General features: G+C 38.1%; 1 protein-coding gene across 3 annotated transcripts in view; it reads left to right on the top strand.

The window, feature by feature from the left end:
- AKAP6 (A-kinase anchoring protein 6) overlaps window positions 1–18,978 on the top strand; it is a 260,229-nt gene that overhangs the window by 42,534 nt on the left and 198,717 nt on the right. The window lies entirely within an intron of this gene.

The following is an 18,978-nucleotide window of genomic DNA, read 5'->3' as shown; positions in this document are numbered from 1 at the left end:
AAGCTGGCTCCAAGCTATGTAGGACTTTAAAGGTGATAGCCAGCACCTTGAATTGCATCCAAAAGCAAATTGGCAACCAATGCAGCTCCCGCAAAAGAGATGACACATACACAAATTCAGACTTGCGCAAAACTATGCAGGCTGCTGCATTTTGAGTGACTGAAGCTTTCTAGATACTCTTCAAGGGCAATCCCATGTAGGGAGCATTATAATAGTCCAAACAGGAGATGACCAGGTCATGGATGAGTGTGAGTTTGATGGAATGTACACCTGGAGTAGTAGTGGGGGAGACTTTTGGCAACAGAAGTTTTCCAGAGAAAGCCTGGATTAAGAGACTGTGCAGGCCCAAGATGAATGGAGGATTGGGGTGGGGGGGTGGAGGGAGAGATTCAGGATAGCCACTTCCTAGAATCTCTCAGGATATATCTAATAAGGGGTGGGTTCTACTTACCTTTACTACCGGTTCGCAACGGAAGCACGCATGTGCGTTTCTGCACATGCGCAGAAGCTTCTGCACATGTGCAGACTGTCAATTATGACATCCGGGAAGGTGGGCGGAGCCTCCCGCCGCTTTTACTACCGGTTCGCAAGAACCGGACAGAACCGGGAGCAACCCACCACTGATCTGTTTAGACGTTTATACCTTTAGTTTGGCAAGATTCTGTTCATTAGGTGTAAGCAAATAAAGGAGTAGACTTGATTGGACTTTGCTGTGTCATCTCTGAGCTTGGGCCTGACAAGAAAGGCCTGTTGGTCTAGGAATGGGTGTAACTGATGAATAACAAGCATTAAGCAAAGGCCCCCCTGGCATGCCTGCCATCTGCTCCTCAATCAGGAGTCACACATTCAGGAGAACCCCCGATTATACACTAGGTCTGTCTGGGGGACAGTGCAACCCCAAAGATGGTAATTCCCCAAAATTATATGGCAAAGCATGACTGTAAGTATATTATCTAATTGCTTCAGCTTGGTTGTAATTCCCACCCCGCAATCCAATTTGGTGGTGCTGGATCAGGACCAGCAGATGCCTCACAGTCCCACCTAGGCTTTATGTATTACCCACCACACTGACTTGTCTATCTACCCCGACTCCCTATCATTTTTATTCCTTGTTTAACAGGCAGCTTGCAACTGTGGCTGTGTAGCTTCATCACCATGGGTATTTCTAGTGCTCCAAGCTTCTAGCATGAACCTTCAATCTTGTATTCATGAATACCTGCCAGACTGAGGGAAAAACAGATGCTCCTTAAAAGAGCTTTGACCTATCTGCCACATTCAAGACAAAAGTACACATTAAGTTAAATAACACTTTCAAGGCCTGCTCAGAGCTGCCACTTTTAGGGTAGACCAACATGTTTTAATAGCACCCTGTCTAAAAAGGGTGTTTGAAAAGTCCACAATTGCATTCATTTCATTTGAAGAAGAAACCTAACCTTGCAGCTGCTGCCCTTGAGGAATACAGGAGAACAGTCAAAATAGGACATTGGATAGCAGACAGTCTTCTGTTCTCCTACCTTGCAATAGACAGTAGGAGACCAGAACAGATTATAGATTTTGGAAAAGCCTTTATTTAAAAAAAAAAGAATGTTCCTCATCTTTCGAGATCAGTCATTTCTGGGCTGCAGGGGAGGAATAGAGCAGAGATGGCAGTATTAAGCAATACAAAGGACTAACATCAGAGGTGGGTTTCAGCAGGTTCTGACCAGTTCTGGATAACTGGTAGTGGAAATTTTGAGTAGTTTGGAGAACTGGTAGTAAAAATTCTGACTGGCCCTGCCCCTATCTATTCTCTGCCTCCCAAGTCCCAGCTGATCGGGAGGAAATGGGGATTTTGCAGTAACCTTCCCCTGGATTGGAGAGGGAATGGAGATTTTACAGTATCCTTCTCCTGCCACGCCCACCAAGCCATGCCCACCAATCCATGCCACACCCACCCACAGAGCCACACCCACCAAGCCATGCCACACCCACCCACAGAACAGGTAGTAAAAAATTTTTGAAACCCACCACTGACTAACATTCGACTAAATCGAACCAATAAATAAATAAATACAATAAATAAATGATGAATTATCATCAGTACTGGTGTTTTCCACTGCTTTTATCTCTTCTAGATATATAGTTAATGAAGAAGAAATATGAAAGCATTTGGACTGGACATTGATTGCAGTGGAATGACTAGGGTTTAGGAATGAATCATTTCTCTACATTAACTAATGGAAACGCTTGGTTGTGTTTTACTGTCATAATGACTGATGCCAGCGGCTTTGCTACAGTGAGTTAAATTGCTCTCCATAGGTCCTTAAATTGACAGAAAACAACAATGGCATGACATTTGCTGTCCCCATTTTCAGTCCCTATCCTGTCTCTGTTTCTTTTGTTCTGAGCCATGGTGGAGTGAGATTATCTGGATTATACATAGATGGTCTGTCTATAACTGAATTGGTTGAATTTTGCCCTCCTTGTTCAGCCCATTTCCAGGTAGTGGGAGAATTATCTGCCAATCATAGTATTGCACCAATAGTGGGTGGATGGTGGGGGGATGTCTGACTGTAGGACTCTTTCCATCATCTCTTGCCTTCTTCCTTTCTGGAGATTGTCCAGATTTGGATTCTGGAGCCTGAGTGAAAAAAATCAAATCAGACATTTCCTCTCCTCTCCTCTCCTCTCCTCTCCTCACCTCACCTCACCTCACCTCACCTCACCTCACTACTGCTCCTCAGCTAACTTTCAGATTTCATTTTGATCTGTTCAGCAGGCAGTAGGAGAGAAGGTACAATGATCTCATTATTTTACTGTCTGGGCTGAAATAGGATAATGAATGATTGCTCTAAGATATTTAATGATTTTACTGTCTGTCTTATTAAAATTCTAATATGTACAGTATATTATATATGTACCTACAATAGATTTTTATATCTCTATCTAAATTTTATCTGTGTGACAAAGACTTTGAAAGAAAGTAAACTAAGCATAATTCTGCAGCCTTATTTAAAAATCAGTTGTATGATACAAAGTAGGCAATTAAGGATTAAACATGCTTTTATGTTTTAAAATTTAGAAACCATGTACATGGGAATTTAAATATACACTTAATATTCTAATTGCTTTATAATATTTTTGGCTACAAATCTCTGAAGTCATTCCTTCCGATATGTAGGTGGGACTGTATACAAATGATGTCTTCATAATTACTGATAGTTTTGCTATAGGAACTGAAGTTGGCACAGTACACAACGATGAACTCGCAACTAAGCTGCACAAATGCTAGAAAGAAAGAAAGAAATCACCCAAGTGGTGTCAGGGGGTTAGCAGTAGCAAATAGGGAGTTAGAATGTCATATTAATCAATATCGAATGAGTGAGGAAACAAATTATGGCCATCCAATATTGAACTGGAATTGCCTTGCCAATCTGTAAAGGAAATCACAGAAGGAGCAAATGGATTTATGCAAGCCAAATCCAGGCACGAAGGAACTGTCTTTGCATTAACTATAACCTGAAGATTTCTCTTTAAATCTATTCATTTCTCAAGTAATGTCAATGAACTTTCTGGACCTACATCTCATTTTCTCATGTTTGCTTGTGTTACTTTGGAAACAGTTCTGGGAAGCCTTCTCAGACAGAGGCGTGGTGTAATTTGTTGGCTGAATTATATTCAGTGGGATTAATGTCAAGGAAAGCAATCCCAGAAGCCTGGTTGCATTGTTTCCTAAAAATGCCCCATAGATGCTTTAATACAGTCTTGTGGAATTTTGTTTGGATTAGTGACCAGCTTCATCTGTTGGGTGTCATGTTGATGATCAGATTCTAAAAGGACAATAATAAGCATGCAGGCTGGGTTAAAAACTAATTATGATTTAATTAAGCTTAAACTAATTTTAAAACAGCAAGGTATTTAATTAGTTTCCCTTCTTTCATATTAAGATTGGTAATTTGATGGTAGCTTTTGGAAAGATTCCAAGGGCTGCATGGAGCCTCAGAGGCTGAGGTTGTGCACCTCTGCCAAATGTGCACACAAAGAAGTATCTATTCTATCTAAGGTCAGCTTTTCCCTAAGAACACAAAGAAATCTTTGAGTGATTGTATTTCTGTCCAATAGCTAAAACACTTTTATTACCTTGAAAATTGTTCTGTGAAAATTTAAGAAATAAAAAAGGATAAACACGCCAAAAATTCAGGCCATAGTTTTTAAACAATTTAATATTTAGAGTTTGTTTTCTGAAAGCAACCTTATTGTGCCACATTACATTTTAATAATTCTCCCCTATATTATCATATAGTCTAATTGTTTTTTATAAAAGGAAACAGTTACTTCTGATGTGGTTATTAATGAGCCACTTTTCTTGTGGAAATAGTAGAAGAGAGATAAAAATCTTCACTGAGGAGTAAGAATGGAAACTTATCAACCTAGAACTAAGGAGAAATTTCCTGATAGTGAAAACAATTAATTAGTGAAATTGCTTGCCTCTGTAAGTTGTGGGAACTCCATCACTAGAGGTTTTTAAGGAGAGATTGGGCAGCCATTTGTCTGAAATGGTATAGGGTTTCCTGCTTAAGCAGAAGGGCTAGATTAGAAGACTTCCAAGATCTCTTCCAGCTCTGTTATTCTGGGGGTAACTAGAATAACTCTATTCATCAGAAATTCCTCTATGGTCTTTATTTACCAAATGTTGGGTTAGTTTGAAAAGATTGCCAGAGATAAAGATAATATTCCTCTGCTCTTTTATACATGGCTTCTGTTACCATAATCTGCCTCATATTAAATTGAAAAATTGAACGTTGATTAGTTTAATTGGATATATGTTGGTGTTGATTATCGTTCCTCAGCAAATTCTGATAAATTACAAATAGCTCTTATTGCAATATTCCAAACAACCATTAGCAGCCCACAATAAAAGGAGATAATTAACCTGCATGGTGTTTTCATTTAGCACAGTACCCAGGAGGTTATTGCTATTCTGGAAACACTTTGTGTTATACAAATAGAGCATGAAAATGTTTCTCTCTAAAATGAAGGTTCCAGAGATACATCCAACACTGTGTAAGTGGAATATGTTCTAGAAGTAAAGCTGCTTCTTCTTGTTGTTCTTGATCCATAACACCCATATCTGTTTTAGAAGCCTTACCAAATCGCTGTAGCAGATTTGGGAAACAAGGAAATGGAAAAGAGAAACAGGAATCTGCTAGCAGCATGTTTTCCTTTGGTAGATGGACACAGTTGAATACAATTTATGGTGCAGTGATATGGAACATCATTGCTCGGTTTTTTAAAACTAATGGGAGCTGTTAAAAAGCTCCCATTAGTTTCTTCTGTATCTTTGATGGATAGAATATCTGTTTTTGTCACTTCAAAAGCTTATTTGCTTTTTAGGTGCAAAACTGAATTAAACAATATGCTAAAGATAGATTATACTGGGGTATCACTGTAAATCTATATCACTGCAATATTTGTGGTGTAACAAAGCTTTTCCCTGGGCAGTTTTCCGTTACCGCTCCCATTTCTTTTGTTCAGCCTTGTTGAATTGCATGAGAAACATTAGCTACTTTTGTGTACAGTCACACAAATTCAATTACTTCATAGACAGGTAAGTAGATCAAAGCTGGAATCCTTATACTTCTCTGAACCTATTAATTATTGTTTCTGATAGACCTACATAGGATTAGAGACATAGAGTTTGAATATCAGGGCATCTGAGATATATATATATATATCAGCCGCCCAGAGTTACCCTGTGATAAAATGAGCATTCAATAAACTTTATAAATAAATAAATAAAAAATATATACTGTATACTTAGTATAGTTAGACTATGTGTAATTGACAGTCTGGATTTTATCATAAATTTTATGTTATTTATTATTTCATCCTATAATTTTTAATTGTATATTTACTAAGTGTTTTTATTTGTTCTGGTCTCTGGTCTATGACTGTAATAAACTGAATTGAGTTAAAATAAATATCCTTCCCATGCAATCCTTTGTTAGGCAGTAGTGAAAATAATATTTCAATTTTGTTCCAGCTCTTTTAGCTTTCATGGACTACTGATTTACTGAAAGGGGAAGCTGATTATCAATGTGTATAATGTTGACTGTGACATTTTTTTCAGTTTACTCAAGCAGCAGATCTTTATGCAAAACTCTTGTTTTACACTGTAGTAAAGATTACTTATTGTGCAGTAAGTAATTACTATAATTGCTTTATATTATTAAGATAGGTAATTGATCTGAGATTCTTTGATCTAGAAAGCCAAGGGCATACTTTTATAGTCAGACAAGATGTGGTACATCCAAGGTTACCAGGATGGTATGCCATTGAAATAAATAATATAATAAATAACAGTATGCAGCCTTAGCATCATCTTGAAAAACAAGAGTGAAATCAAAACTGCTTCTCTACCAAGGCATGAGCTGCAATCAAACATACTACCAAAGTTAAGTGATTCTTTTCAAGAAAGGTGACATTGCATTTCTAATTAATTTTTCATGTGACAGTTGAGCCAGTGTGGTATAAGAGTTGGACTTGGACCTGGAAGATCCCAATTCAAATCCATCCTCAGTCATGGAAATTCAATGGGTGATTTTGAGTCCATCACCAGCTCTCATCCAGCTCCTAACCATGAGGATTGTTGACATTGGAAAAATTGGAGGAGAAAGCGCAGACCACTTTGAATTTATGGAGCAAAAGCAGGTTATAGATAAACTAATAAATATATAAAAGATTAATGTCTATGGAGATTCTCAGTCAGAAAGTCCAGTTGACGCTTGAAAAAGCATCTTTGGGATATAAAAGATTATCAAAAATTTAGAATTGGGCTCATTATTTGTTTAAGCCTTGTCATGTAGCATTAGCAATAGCCTTTAGACTTATATACTGTTTCATGGTGCTTTACAGCCCCCTCTAAGTGGTTTACAGAGTCAGCATATTGCCCCCAACAATCTGGGCCCTCATTTTACTGACCTCGGAAGGATGGAAGGCTGAGTCAACCTTGAGCCTGGTGAGATTTGAACTACCAAATTGCAGGCAGCCAGCAGTCAGTAGAAGTAGCCTGCAGAGTACTGCATTCTAACCACTGCGCCACCGTGACTCATATAATTTCCAAATCACATGCAAATCTATTCAAATCTGGAAGTTTGCAAATTTTCTTAGTTAATAGCACGAATGGTTACATTTGGAACTTTGTTCTGAATTTCACCTCAGCTTTCATGGCTTTACAACAAAGCTAGAATAGTCAGGTATCTTTGGAAAATGCTGTGGAGTAGGTGTCAGATGGCAAAGATCAACATAAGGAGGGTCTTATACTGGTCTTTGAATGTAATAAAAACATTGATTGATTGAAAACAGATGGCATCTTAAAATTCTGAATCTATTTTGAAAATACTCTTTAAGTTCTATTTAAACCTTTAAATATTGTAATTTATAATAAAAACAGTACCATATCGGCTCTATAAAGTCATAAACTCAAGCCGAAAGCAAATTCTTGCTGAAAATAATTATGTACAATTTCAATCTATAGTTTAACTAATTGAAGTTAAACTAATTAACCTTTACTAGAGTATACATAGAGCTACAGAGAAATGGTGTAAGGCCCTGTGGCACAAAATTATTTCAAAGCTTTTGGCATAAATGGAATGATTACTGTTGTGTTGTGTTCATTTCCCACTTATAAATATTAATATTCAAAGTTGTCTAAAACTGAGTCATGTCGATGGTTTGTCTAGCGTAGGCTTTGATCGGCTCAATATATTACTGCCATTTATTTCAGTTTCTTTCCTTAGAGTCTGAGGACAAATAAAAGGTCTTCCTTATGTTCATTCTATTGTCATCTCTTCCTCCTCCTCCTCCTGCAGATCAGAATTTCGGTATAAGGTGGGAGGGTTGATTCATTCTCAGCCTAGTATACTCTCATGAAAAATTGCCTCTAAAACAACCGTTTTGATTCTTATGATAGAAAATTTTGTCTTTATACTATATGGCAATTGGAAATATTTTTCACAGAATAGGAGGAGGAGACAGAGAAGCAGTGGGTAGGTAGGGACATTTAGTCTCACTCCCGAAGGACTACACTTCCTCGGATTTCAGTTTTATTTACCATCCTAGTGCTCCATGCTACTTTGAGGACCATGTTTTCTGCCATATGGTTAAATAGTAAAAAGGAAACCAGCCAGAATATGGCCCCAGCTGATCCACTAGATGAAGAAATCTTCATGCACCCAACTGAATGTAGTTAAAAATCTTTTCAAATCTAAAGCCAGAATGTGCAGTCATATTCTGAAGAGGCCTGTGTTTTGTTTTGTTTTTGCTCCCAATTGCTCCATCACTAGCACTTCTAAAAATGTCGATATTTAAGCCCAGAAGAATTTGAAATTCAGTTATCTAGCCCAGAAGAGTGGGACCCCCTGGAACTTTTACATCTATTGTATTTGTTTTCCTAAGTTTATAAATTGAGCCATCTGCTTACCAAGATACTCTGAGAAATGTGCAGTAAAAATACACATTAACTTTTATGTATAAAACCAAGAGAATTAAAAAAAACATAAAATAAGAAATAGGAGAATGGCATAAATATTAAACTAGAGCTAATTGATCTGAATTTTATTTCAATAAGTTTTTTTTTAAAAAAATAACATCATAACAGAGCTCAAAAAACTAGAGATCATTGAGGCTTTTTTGGTTCTGTAAAATTATGTAACCAATGTTAGACATCCTTGTAATGATAATAATTCTAAAAGAGAAGCAGCAGAAACATTGCCTTATTACTCTTGGAACACATCTGCTATCAGTCTTAAATACAGTAAGTCTGTAGCTATGTTTGCAACCTCTGAGAGAGCTGAGAAGAGACACTGGCAAAGATCAGAGGGTATTTTTCCTCTCAGAAGCTGCTTCCTAGCGAGTTGTATGACAAAGCAGATGCACTGCGGGAAAGCAAGGATGCTGCATTAGACTCACTCACTATGTACTCTTTGGGATTAATGCTAAAACTCTGGCACGTCAGTAGAAATGTCTTAACATATGTTTCTACCAGCAAAACAACATATATCTGAACTGACTCTCTACTAAGGTTCTCAGTGATATATGCTGATCTTGAATTGAATAGACAAACAAAATTGGTATCTGTAAAAACCTGGAACAGCTCTCTGAAAGGCGGAAGCCTTCGATAAAAGGTGATGTCCATAAGTAGTAACAAGAAAATAAATGAGAGCATATGATTGTACATTTGGATTAGTAACTGTTTCCTTTGGGAAAATCTTTGCAAATTGGATTTTCTTTTTGCCAATACCTAGTTATAGTTATTAGTTATTGGAGGGAAGAGCCGAGGACTTTGTTCAATATCTGCATGACAAAATCACTCAGATTCGGAAAGGTCTGGACTCCGACTGGGTAGGTCCAGCGAGGGTGACGGGGGCAGGTCTTGAGAATGTTATCTGGGGCGAATTTGATCCTGTGACCCCAGATGACATGGACAGGATTCTGGGTAGACTGAATGCGACCACATGTTTGTTGGACCCGTGTCCCTCCTGGTTAGTACTGGCTTCCCGGGAGGTGACGCGAGGCTGGCTCCAGGGGATTATAAATGCTTCATTGGGTGAGGGTGCCTTCCCCGCCGCCTTGAAGGAGGCGGTGGTGAGGCCTCTCCTCAAGAAGCCTTCCCTGGACCCGGCAGTATTGGCTAATTATCGTCCAGTCTCCAACCTTCGCTTTGTTGTGAAGGTTGTTGAGAGTGTGGTTGCACGACAGCTTCCCCAGTACCTGGATGAAACGTCGTATCTAGATCCGTTCCAGTCGGGTTTCAGGCCTGGGTACAGCACGGAAACGGCATTGGTCGCGTTGGTTGATGATCTCTGGAGGGCTCGGGACAGGGGTTGCTCCTCTGTCTTGGTCCTGTTAGATCTCTCAGCGGCTTTTGATACCATCGACCATGGTATCATGCTGCACCGGTTGGAAGAGTTGGGGGTGGGAGGCACCGTATTACGGTGGTTCTCCTCCTTTCTCTCTGACCGGTCGCAGTCTGTGTTGACAGGGGGGCAGAGGTCGACCCCGAGGCCCCTCATATGTGGGTGCCGCAGGGATCGGTCCTCTCGCCCCTTTTGTTCAATATTTATGTAAAGCCGCTGGGTGAGATCATCCGTGGTTTCGGGGTGAAGTACCATCAGTACGCTGTTGACACCCAGCTGTACATCTCCACCCCGGACCACCCCAACGATGCCCTTGAAGTGATGTCCCGGTGCCTGGAGGCCGTACGGATCTGGATGGGGAGGAACAGGCTCAGGCTCAACCCATCTAAGACTGAGTGGCTGTGGTTTCCGACGTCCCAATATAGTCAGCTGGTGCCATCGCTGACTATTGGGGGCGAATCATTGGCCCCCATGGAAAGGTCTCGCAACTTGGGCGTCCTCCTGGATTCACGGCTGTCTCTAGAAGAGCACTTGACGGCCGTGACCGGGAGGATTTTTCATCAGGTTCGCCTGATCCGCCAGTTGAGTCCCTTTCTAGATCGGGACTCCCTACACACGGTCATTCATGCCCTCGTCACCTCTCGTCTGGACTATTGTAACACTCTCTACATGGGGCTCCCCTTGAGGTGCACTCGGAGGCTCCAACTGGTGCAGAGTGCGGCCGCGCGGGTGGTTATGGGAGCAACGTGGAGCTCCCATGTAACACCTTTCCTGCGCGAGCTGCACTGGCTCCCGGTGGTCTTCCGAGTGCACTTCAAGGTTCTGGTTACCACCTTTAAAGCGCTCCATGGCTTAGGACCTGGTTATCTACGGGACCGCCTGCTACCACCAATAGCCTCCCACCAGCCAGTACACTCCCATAGAGAGGGGCTCCTCCGGGTGCCATCGGCCAAACAATGTCGACTGGCGGCCCCTAGTGGGAGAGCCTTCTCTGTGGGGGCACCTATGATCTGAAACGAGCTCCCCCCAGAGATACGGAGGATCCCGGATCTGCGCACCTTCCATCGCGCGTTTTTATTTCATCAAGCTGGCCTGGCCTAAATCTTCTCCCTTTTAAAATTTTAAAATTTAAATTTTAAACACTAATTTTAATTTGTTTAATTATGGGATATTTTTAAAATTTAGCCAAATTGTTTAATCTGTTTTAATCTATTTTAAATTTTGCATCTCTGTGTTTTATCTTTTGGCTGTTCACCACCCTGAGTCCTTCAGGAGAAGGGCGGTATAGAAATTTAATAAAATAAAATAAAATAAATAAATTATTTTTGTCAACAGTTCTCAGACCGCCATTTCCCTATGCAATTTAGCATTTGTAACCAATATCCTTATATCTTCCTTACCCTTTGCTATATAGCCTAAAGCTCAATGCTGTCCTAGTTAATATGTGAGGCTGCTTAAAGCTGCTGTATATGCGTAAGCGTATGGTAATTTTTTTCTTCTCCCACAGGCTAATCTATAAAATAGTTGGCAAATCTTAGCCAGCAGATGAGTTTTGGAGATTAAAGCAGGGATAACTAAGGAAAGTATCTGTGGAGAGATAATCCTTTTTAAGGATGCATATAATGGAGGGGGGAGATTACAAATGATAGTATGCGAGGAGAAACAAATTTGTTAGCTTCACGTATTTGGATTCTTCTTCTAAATACATCATCAAAACAATAAGTACATTGTTTTGATGATGTATTTAGAAGTCAACCCACTTCTGCTCTGATTCTTTGGTTCAACCAAGAGTAACATTAATCTGATGTCAAATTATTGTGAACAAGCACCTTTTTTAATCAAACTTTTATGTTTAGCCTATATTTATAAATATACACTAACAGTAACAGAGTTGTAAGGGACCTTGGAGATCATATAGTCCAATCCCCTGCCCTTGCAGGAGACCTATACTATTTCTGATGGATGGCTGTCCAGTCTCTTCTTAAAAACCTCCAGTGTTGAGGCATCCACAATTTCCGAAGGCAGTTTGTTCCATTGGTTAATTGTTCTCACTGTTAGGAATGTTCTCCTTAGTTCTAGGTTGCTTCTCTCCTTGGTTAGTTTCCATTCATTGTTTCTTGTCCTGCTTAAAGGTGCTTTGGTAAATAAGTTGTCCCCCTCTTCTTTGTGGCAGCCCTTTAAGTATTGTAAGACTGCTATCATGTCATCCCTGATCCTTTTTTTCATTTTTATTGCTCTTCTCTGAACTCTTTCCAAAGTCTCAACATCTTTTTTATATAGGGGTGACCAAAACTGGATGCTTCATAGTCTTACAAAGGCTACTCTATCAAGCAAATCCTAGAAAGTGATGAATCTTTTTATTAGATAGTTTTTAATTGTGCAGTTGACAAGTAGGCTGATATTTTCAGATTACCAGAGAGAGTAGATAATCATTTCCAGAGATGCATGGATGTATCAATAAAGGTTTGGAATGCAGATCCAGAAACTGATATACATTTATTTGTTTGTTTGTTTGTTTGTTTATTAGTCGCATTTCTATGCCGCCCAACTCCCTAGGGACTCTGGGCGGCTTACAGCAAAAAACAATGCGAACAATTTCCCATAAAAAGTTTTTAAAAGAAAACATTAAAAACCCATACACTCCATTCCATGGCCAGGTCTCGCAAGATCGCCGTAGCGAGATCAACCCTGGTTTGCCTATCCTTTCCAGCAGGAAGCTATAATAATTAAGCAAATAGTTCAGGGTGAAGATTGTCTTTCCAGGGTTTTTGTTCTGTCAGAAAAAGTCTTTCTGTAGCATGTAGGGAAGTGGAAATGGGGGAGGACAATTCATACTTTTAAAATGACATAGGCATTTTGTTATAATAAATTGCTGGTTATCTCCTAAAAGAACTACTTTATCACAACACAACATCTGAATGGTATTACAACATTTTAATTTATGGTAATGCTAGTCCAAGACATTCAACTACCTGGGAGAAAGATAATTTTACTTCTCAAAAGCTATTCTTTGGGTGTTTAGCAAACTGTAACATTTACACCTGCACAGAGAAGAGAACTTACAGTCTGATGTTGGCTGTGGCCCTTTCTCTTCCCAATCTCTATCAGCCAGTGAAAGCTGTTCGCTTAAAAACTGGTTGCTTTCTATAGTATCTGGAATCGTTTTTATTAGGGTGGTAGACAGAGGTGAAATTCAGCAGGTTCTAACAGGTTCTGGAGAACCGGTAGCGGAAATTTTGAGTAGTTCAGAGAACCAGCAAATATTACCTCTGGCTGGCCCCAGAGTGGGGAGGAAATGGGGATTTTGCAGTATCCTTCCCCTGCCTTGCCCACCAAGCCATGCCCACAGAACCGGTAGGGAAAATTTTGAATTTCACCCCTGGTGGTAGATCAGGGAGAGTACATATCCACTTGAATCCTCTCAGATGAATATACAGTATAGTGTTTCTTAACTTTGGGAACTTTATGATGTGTGGACTTCAACTCCTGGAATTCCCCAGCCAGCATGAAGAGCTGAAATCCACATATCTTAAATTTGTCAAGGTTGTGAAACAGTGATAAAGAAATAGAAAGCATATTTTGTAGTGCAGTCTATTCTTTATCTAGTTTGAAATCGTCATGTCTTTAAACACATGCCCAAAGAAGAATACAGCCAGTTAAATTTGACATATGAGAGAGAAAATCCCACAAATGATTGTCTTCATTCTTCTAGTCCATTGCCTTTTAAGGGTCATGTGAATATTAAGTTAGTAAAAATTGATTAAGAATGGCTGAAACCTGAGCTGATGTTAGCACTAGAGAGATCTCTATGCGGCACAGAGAACTTAATTGCTTTCATTTATTAAACAAATGGTTGTTTTTATGTATTCCTTTCTCTTAGAAAAAAATAGCAAATTTTTTAGCATTAAAACCAAAAAGAAGATTAAAAATGAAACATCTAGCTATGTGACTGGCTGTATTTCAGTTGTTTAAATATATTTCTCGTGTTTCTGAAATGGCCACATGTAAAACGAATATTATTGTTATCTGTTCACAACAACGTGAAATAACAGCTGCCAGTTCTTTAGCTGATATTGGCCTTGAGTGAAGAAGAAAAAGAGGAGTAGTAGTAATCACATAGTCAGCCAGATGTTTAGACTGGACTTTGTATTTTTATTCACCCATGGAGTCCTCCCTAAAGACCTGGCATAGGTAGATGTTGTTGTTTGATCAATGGTGATCAAGTTGCACTCCAAGAGTTTTGGGATTGTACCCAAGGCACCTATTAATATTGGTACTATCTTTGCTTTCTGTCACCACAGTTGTTTTACTTTTATTTGCAGGTCCTTCTATTTTGTGATTTTCTCCAGTTCTTTCTCTTCTCTTCTGCTGTCCCTAGGCACTGCCACGTTCACTATCCCGACTTTTTAGCCTTTCTCATCAATAATTGTTAACTCTGCAGTGTTACATAATCCCATAAAATTTTAACCTGCTCATTTCAACTATTTTTTCCACCCACGTTTCCACTAACTTCATTATTAGCACATGATAGCTTTTACAGATGTTCCAGTGAATCATTTCAGCAACTGTGTAATATTGTTGTTTGTATCAGTTTGTGTAATCTTATTGCACAAAGTAGTATATGATCTACTTTTTTTCTTTTTTTAAAAAAAAAACTTCTTTGCACAATCTGCATTCTGAATCATTTGATGATTTTTCAATGCTGGCTTTGATTGCCATTATTTCAAATAGTTTGTGCTCTTGAGCTGCCAAAATCAAGTCTTCACTTTCTTTTATTATGATTGTACACAATGGACCAGCTAAGCCAATGGTTTCCAACCTTTTTTTGGCCATGCCCCACCTAAGCATCTCTAAAATCCTGATGCTCCCCCTGTGACATATAATTCTTACTTTACTCAAAAAGTGAATTCTATTCACGTGGAGGAATCTTAAAAGACCATTAACTTGGTTTAAACAAAGTTCAAATTGCCCCCATTAAAAATCAAATTGCCCCCCCCCCTGTGGGGCGTGGGCCCCATTTGGGAACCACTGAGCTAAACAGAGTGCCCACATCAGCACATCATACCTGAAAACTCCGGCAGTGGCCAGGCAACCAAAGGCCAAGAAAGCAGGGGGAAAAGGATAAGTACAAAACACTTGTGGACAGGGAGGAAAGTGATAAACTTTCAAGGCAGGGACTAGAGGGTTAAGACCAAAGCATCTCCTAGAAAATAGCCTGAGACTTCCAACAAAAAAAAGTGCATATTACTTCATAAAGGGTCAAAATCTTCTTAAATTTTTAAATTCTCTGAATTCCTTTTTTAAATTCCTTTTTTAAAAGAAAAATTCCTTTTCAATTTTTTTAAATTTCTTTTTTCAATTTCAATAATAATAATAATAATTTTATTTCTATACCGCCCTTCTCCCGAAGGACTCAGGGCGGTGTACAGCCTATTAAAAACACAAAACAACATCAGTTAAAATAGTTTAAAATTATTAAATAAAGTCGGCTAAATTTTAAAACCCCAGAAATTTAAAACCCAATTTAAAATTGTTATGTTGATAGCCCAGCCTGGCGGAAACAATTCTTTGTTTAAATTTTAATTTTTTAAACTCTTAAATATCATTTTTAATTTTAAATACTTTTTTCAATTTCTAAGTCTTTTTCAATTTTTTATAAAATTCTTTTTTTTCAATTTTTTAAATAAAATTCTTTTTTCATTTTTTTTTAATATTTCAATTTCTTTTTTCAACTAAACATTTGAAAAAAAAACCCAGTTTACTTATTTTAATTCTTTAGGAATTTTTAAATTCTTAATGATCTAAGAGGAAGAGAGGAAGCAGAGCTGCTTAACTCATTCTTTGCATCAGTCTTCACACAAAAAGAAACTATAGCCCAACTACCAAAAACATAACTGTAAAAGACAGACTAGAAATAAAAATTAAAATAAACAAGAAAATGGTAAGAGAACACCTGTCTGTCCTTGATGAATATAAATCACCAGGACCTGATGGATTACATCCCAGAATTCTGAAGGAGCTGGCACAGCAAGGGAAGCAAAGGAAAATGAAAATAAAACTTTTAAGAATGTAGATATATTAAAGATGCTTAACCAATGTCATTGGAAGTTTCTGTTCTTCTGTCCTGAACAATAGATTAATCATTGAGAAGTGACCCCAATTTCTTAACTCAGGAAATAGGATTATTGGGTGTTCTATACATCTGAATATTAAAAAATTAAATTAGTATTATTATTAATAAAAGTATTTTTCATTCAAGAGTTGAATTTGTATGTTAATGTTATTTGGGCCCTAGTATGAAGGAACATTTCAAATTATATAATCTCTTTAGGGGTTTCAATCAAACCAACTAATTCAGAATAAATAACCTGGTTTAAGAATTCTGTTTCTTGCAAATAAAGCATATGATCATGCATGTTCTTTGAAAACTGCAGCAAAAAATGTCTGTTTCACCTACAAGAGCTTATCTATGGCTGCACAAGACTGATGATTCCACTGCAATTGTATCACAGCACCATCTAGTGCCTCTAGAATAAAATCAAGAATTTCCTGTAAGCTTTTTCTAAATACAATATTTTAATTTTACTTATGTATGATACATTTGCATCATACAATATCCCCAGTGAGAACAGAACAGAACAGAACAGAACAGAACAGAATCTGTCTTCCCCACAAACAATTTTTAAAATGGCAGCCCAGGTTATGCACTGAGTTTTTTAAACTACATTAAATGTAGGTAGATCCTTAAAGTGGAACCAGTTGCTCATTCTCACACATGTATATTTTCTTTTATGTACACTGAGAGCATATGCACCAAGACAAATTCTTTGTGTGTCCAATCACACTTGGCCAATAAAAAATTCTATTCTATTCTATTCTATTCTATTCTATTCTATTCTATTCTATTCTATTCTATTCTATTCTATTCTATTCTATTCTATTCTATTCTATTCTATGGCTTCATCTTTATCTGTCACTATGGACTATTTGCTTTTTTGACAGCAAACATGGATTCCTTATAATTGTTCCCTTTTTTTAAAAAAATCAAAACCAAATTGATTTTTTATACCATACTTGTCTAAAGTCATTCTTTAGCAGATAATACCCAATATGTCTAATAGTGTTGCTTTGCCTTGTGAAAGTGACATGCTCCAACTTAATCTTATTAATTTGATAAGGGGGGCTCCTGAACATGCCCACTTATTATTCCCTCCCATTCAATTGTGTTCAATTCTCAGAGACTATCTCAGAGATGTCAGTGTGTTTTACACTCTGTGCAAGACAACAACATCTTTCTTGCAAGTTGTTGCTTCTGGGATCATATATCCAAGAAAGATAGGGAACAAAGAAGAAGCAGAGACTTCCAAGAATTCTTTGCAGAATAGCCCATCCCATCAGCTCTACTTCCTGAATATACTGTACCTTCATACAGACTCTCTTCCTTCTTCTTCCAGTGATAGGATCCACCACTGTTTTTTCTTCCAAATATTTCCATGCATGCTTCTATTTCTCCACTATATCCCAATTAGCAAGTGTGGGACTATAGTTGCCTTCCCTTCCCTTCCCCTCCAAAGTAAGTGTCTTGTCTGGCAGCACAGTGCCAGTGCCTCCTACAGTTGAAGGCTCCAAAAATCAAGAAAAACACACCGAGTTACTTCTAAGCAGTTTCCTTTATTGTTCCTCACCTATAGACAGAAATCTTGTGAAACTAAAGCAACTAAAGCAATCATTAAAGAAGTATTCTGAGAACTTCTAGGGAGGCACTCTCTTGACCCTCCTTCTCCCAATCAAATCTAAGCAGCCCCTTCCTCTTGGGAATCCAGGCAACATTTCACCACAGAAACATTTTATCACATGCACCAGCAAGTATCCATTAAAAAAATCACTAGAAGAGATAGTATACAAATAATTGTTATTTAATTAATTCAGTATTTACTGCAGTACTGTTCTTTATAACATTTCACTGTGCCAAGACAAAAAATGTAAGTAAGCCATTTTCTTCCATTTTTCATGAAGTATTCTGCTTACTGCCAGCCACTTGGTTACTTCTTGAAGAAGAAGAAGAATACAACTTTCTAATTCCTGTGTGTTGAACCATATAAGGAGGATGGGGACTCGTGCAAAGCTGGAGCCTTATAAGAATTTGGCCTTGATCTGCCTGGATGTGGTGTCTGGGTAGAACAGGATGAGGTTCTCATAACTGGCCCCAATTTGTAACCATTCTCAGATTTGATTGTGACCCCTCAGTAGTTGCAATCTAAGGGTTGAGAATTCTGATGTAAGGTTCTGTGGATCATTTTATTAGAACAGATAGGATATTATAAGTCCATGACTGGGGCACAAGGAGAAACAGTAAATGAAACCAGAAAAAAGTAAAATAGAGATTAAATACACATACTGATAATTGTGTTCTTGATAGTGGTAATTGAAAAGCAGTTGTTAGGTGTAATGCATAGATTTTCTGTTGATGAAAACTTTTAAATCTTACTTTAATTTATCATTTTCAAGTTATAAAATCTATGAAATTTAAATTAAATTAAGCTGGTAACTAGGAATATAAAATACAGTTAGAAAAAAATCAGTAAACATTTTTCACTTGCAGATAAAAACATATATCACCAATGATGTTACTTATAATTAACTGTCAGTACTACAGTTTTATAAGCCTGAAGCTGCTTATAATTATATAGCCAGCCTGAAGCATTTGCTAAACAACATATTTTCACCTATCTTCCAGTAAAAACACTTCTTCCAGTACATGAGGCTACAGCTCAGTATGGCAAGCCTGTTCTGTACTGCCATATATGAACTATGTATTCATGATGTTCCACATGTTGTTGATCTGAAATTTTGGAGTACCTTTATAATTAAAGAAGGTGGGATAGGGCCTCCACTGCTGATCTGGTTAGTCCCATATGGTCTTCTTGTTGAGATCATTGATATGCGTAGTGTGATAAGAAACTGGCTTCAGTTTAATTCTTTGGAAAAAGATTGAACTCTCAATGAATTTTAATTCCATGGTTATACCAGAAAATAAATATAACTAATAAGGCTGCGCAGGGATGACATGATTCTTCTCCAT

The sequence above is a fragment of the Pantherophis guttatus genome, chromosome 1 (genome assembly GCF_059756535.1).
Source record: "Pantherophis guttatus breed Tessera chromosome 1, ASM5975653v1, whole genome shotgun sequence".
NCBI classification, from domain to species: domain Eukaryota; kingdom Metazoa; phylum Chordata; class Lepidosauria; order Squamata; family Colubridae; genus Pantherophis; species Pantherophis guttatus.
Note: the sequence above shows the minus strand (reverse complement) of the source record. Positions and strands in the feature narration are given on the sequence as shown.